Genomic DNA, 4084 nt, shown 5'->3' on the forward strand with positions numbered 1-4084 from the left:
ATTAATAAAATATAATTATAGAAAAAAAAAACAACAGATCTTAATTCTAATGATGTAACTGGCTTAAGGGAATCTGAAGAAAAACTGAAGCAGCAACAGCAAGAGTCTGCACGCAGACAAAACATCCTTGTAATGAGACCAAGGAGCAAGAGATGCAAGAGTGTACTTACTACTCAGATCCAGTACCTCAAGCACAACTGAGATCAACAATGGTAGACCCAGCGATCAACTTGTTTTTCCTAAAAATGAAAGGTGAACTGGAACAGATTAAAGACAAGCTGGAACAAGCCCAAAATGAACTGAGTGTCTGGAAGTTTACGCCTGATAGGTAAACAAATCATACTCCCCAGTCAAGACTTCCCTGACAGTCCCACTGCGAGAAAGCTGTGGTGGGACAGCCACGTACTCGTTTCCACACCAAGACTCAGACTTTTTGAGCCAAAAAAGCCACATTCTTAACTGTCCAGCTTCTATTGGTTAATGTAAAACTTAACCAGATGAATCTTGTGTTTCAGCTTTTTTCTCTTCCCCTTCCCCTTGCTTCAGAGGCCTGATGGTGTCGGAATATTCCGAAGAAGTGGCTACCTCCGAGACATTCCCCTTCTAGGAATCTTAAACACTTGAGAGAAGTTTCTGTGTGAAGAAAATAGAGGGAGAAACAGAAGTCTTAAGTCTTCTCAAGACACAGTGAAGCACACTGTGTCATCAGACAGTTTGGAGGAATGAAAACCTAGACATTTTAAATCTGAATTGAACATGTAAAATTCCAATAAAAGCTAAAATGGAATATGCATCACTCTTTAACGTTGAGCATAGTGACTTAGAGACATTGTATATTAGCTTTGCCAATAAGACTGTGGACTTGATAATTATTGTTGAACTTCTGGGTCAAAACTTGAATGAGGTAATACTGCCTTTAAAGGGTTTATTTGCTGATAACCAACTTTGAATAGTCATGAGAATTGACTAATAGATGTCAGTACAAGTAGTTCATACACATAACTAGCCATTTTTTGCTTGGAGTTCTGTTACTTGATTGAGCCTTTAATCAATGGATTTAACCAATGGTGTGTTCTTTGAATGGTTGCTAGTGCTGTAGACTGTACAAACATAGAGGTGTGGTTGTCAAAATCAGGTCTGAACTGTTCAAAGTATGATAAACATTCATTTCAAAACTAGATTGTATAAGGGTAATGACTGTGCTCAGACCCCTGCGTTTATTTCTCCCCCAGTAGTGAAATGGATTGAATCCCCCCCCCATTCCATTCAACAGGCACATGCTGAAAGATCATTGTGTTAATGAGGGATGTGTTCCTTCATTGTATTTGGGCCTTTTGTATTGCATTCATGATATTAAATGTGCCTTGCAATCAAAAAAAAAAAAGATAGTTAACAGTTTTAGTTCGCTTAGCTCCACAGTCAACACTCTTGGTAGCAGCAGCCAAGAAATAAAGAGACAAATTGCATTGAGAAAGTCAGCTGTCAGGGATCTCTTCAGAGTACTGAAGAGCAACTACATCAGGCTGGCGACTAAGGTGCACCTGATCTGGGCTATAGTCTTCACAATTGCATGCTACGCATCAGAGAGCTGGACAGTGACTAGGGATGATAGAAAGAAAATTGATGACTTTGAGCTGTGGTGCTGGAAAAGAGTGTTGAATATATTTTTGACTGGTAGGAGAACAAACAGGTTTGTCCTGGAGCTGGGCTGTTTCTTGGAGTCAAGGATTCTGAAGCTTCATATGCTTTGGGCATATTGCAAGGAGGGACCAGTTCTTGGAGAGGGACATCATGTTTGGGAGAGTAGAGGGACAGTGCAGGAGAGGAAGACCCTCGCTGAGATGGACCAATTCAGGGATTGGGGTGGTGGGAGTAGGTGTGTCGGAGACAGTGAGGTTGGTACAGGACAGAGCAGGGTTTAGGGCTCTTGTACATAGGGTCGCTATGAGTCACAAGTGACTCGACTGGATGGCACATAACAACAATTGGTTTATTTACTAAGTGTATATGCATTGTTTTTATACTGTATCTTTGCAGTTACTTTCACCACCACCACCCCACCAGTTAAATTGTGCTACCATGTAATTAATGCCCCCTCAACCATCATCACCCCCTCTGTTCCCACACTCCCTCCTTCCTTGGATACTCATTCTACAATAATGGTCTTATACAATATTTTTTCTTTGATTGTGCCTATGAGGAACCTATACCTAGACCAGGAGGTTGTTGTATGAACGGAGCAGAGGAGCACTGCACGGTTTGGAATTGGGAAGGGAGTGCATCAGGGATGTATTCTGTCTCTATACCTGTTCAATCTATATGCAGAGCAAATTATCTGAGAAGCTGTACTCTATGAAGAGGAATATGGCATCAGGATTGGAGGGAGACTTATCAATAATCTGTGTTATGCAGATGACACAACTTTACTTGCTGAAAGTGAGGAAGATTTGAAGCACTTGTTACAGAAGATCAAGAAATGTAGCCTTCAGTATGAATTGCATCTCAATACGAAGAAAACAAAGATTCTACCACTGGGCCTATAGGTAGTGTCATAATGGATGGAGAGGAGATTGAAACTGTCAACAGCTTCATCTTAACACCCTTGGTACAAGCACTCAAGAAATAAGGAAATGCACTGCTATGGGGAAATCTGCAGTTAAGAACCTTTCGAAATCATTTTTTTATTTTTAGCAAAAAATTTATTACCAAATACAATATTAAAGTCAATATATGGCAAATTTCTGTAAAGCAAAATAAATCATTCTAACATCATACAGTAATTCCAAGGTAGTTATAGAAGCACTATGAACCTTGCTTCACCGTTCAGAACAGATAAACTATTCCACCATGAACACAATTTTAGAGTTTAAGGCTTTAAGGCATGCAGCTCACTGTGCAAGATATTTTCACACAATGCAAATCATCCTATTTTAATAAAATGCAATGTCAGAATTAACTTTTGTCTTTTCATGTCAGTATTCTAGAACTTTCATACTTTGGCTACAGAAGCAATGCCATAGTGTTACACAATACTTATTTCTTTTAAAAAAACAAACATGTATTCATGTCCATGAAGATCAAACTCAAATTTCTATTCAATATATTTTATAGGACATAAGAGCACCTTGCTGTACAGTAAAAAAACAAAAAATATCAAATATGTGTCTTATGAAAATGAAAAGTTTAATAGGTCTTAAAAGACAAGCCTGCTTTTCTTTCTCAGACCAAGCATTCTGTGGAACATACAATCTAAATATGGATGATGTCCACCACATTGGCTATGTGAGGAAAAGACAAAATAATTATTAAACCACAAAAAGCTACCTTTAATAGAGTGAAAGATTTCAAAAAAAGGCTTCAGTCAGTATCACTGTATTGCACTTCTGGCTAGCCACAGAACCCCAAATCTACAGATGAAAGGAATACAGAAGTATGGTACTGCTTGGACATAAATCATATTTCTTGATTTTCAGAGAGAGGTAGAAAATGAGAGAACCCTGGAGAGCATAACTTTATAACAACCAGAATGAATTCTCTTCCCCTCACCGAGCTTTGTTTACCTAGTAAGTTTTTTTCCAAAATCATTTTCCCATCAGATCTTCCAGAGCAGAATAAACCAGTGAGTATGAGCTCTGTATGACAAATGATCTAGTTACCAGTACAGAAAGGATCTCTACTGCTTATTTTAATATGTAGCTTTTCTACAATTGCATATTTAATCTTCATTATTACTCTTAGAAATACTCAATTATTCTTGGTAAAGACTGTTAACTTAAGCTTGCCACAAAACAATAACAGGAAAAAGTAACATTATTGGTGGGTGGTTTCTCCTACAGGTGAGAAGAAAACATTTGAGGACATAAACTTGAACTTCAGGATTTAAAAAAATTTCTCATTACTAAGGAAATTTTAAGTTCATGATTCTAAATGGAAATCTAAATAGTATGCGACAAAAATAGTTCAAGGAGATAAGAAAGGCAAGTTGAAAATTCATGTTGATGAATAATTTTGGATGTCTTTTGATTATTAGAAGTTTCAAAATGATTATGTAAAACTAAAGCTAAGGGAAATTTTACATAACAAA

The 4084-nt window shown here is 37.5% G+C and overlaps 1 pseudogene; it reads left to right on the forward strand.

Annotated features, from left to right (window-relative positions):
* Window positions 1-607, forward strand: part of LOC102855164 — a 48941-nt pseudogene extending 48334 nt beyond the window's left edge.
* Window positions 608-4084: the final 3477 nt, after the last annotated feature.

This window comes from Elephantulus edwardii, unplaced genomic scaffold (assembly GCF_000299155.1).
Source record: "Elephantulus edwardii isolate Elephantulus edwardi_28Jun2011 unplaced genomic scaffold, EleEdw1.0 scaffold00230, whole genome shotgun sequence".
NCBI lineage: Eukaryota > Metazoa > Chordata > Mammalia > Macroscelidea > Macroscelididae > Elephantulus > Elephantulus edwardii.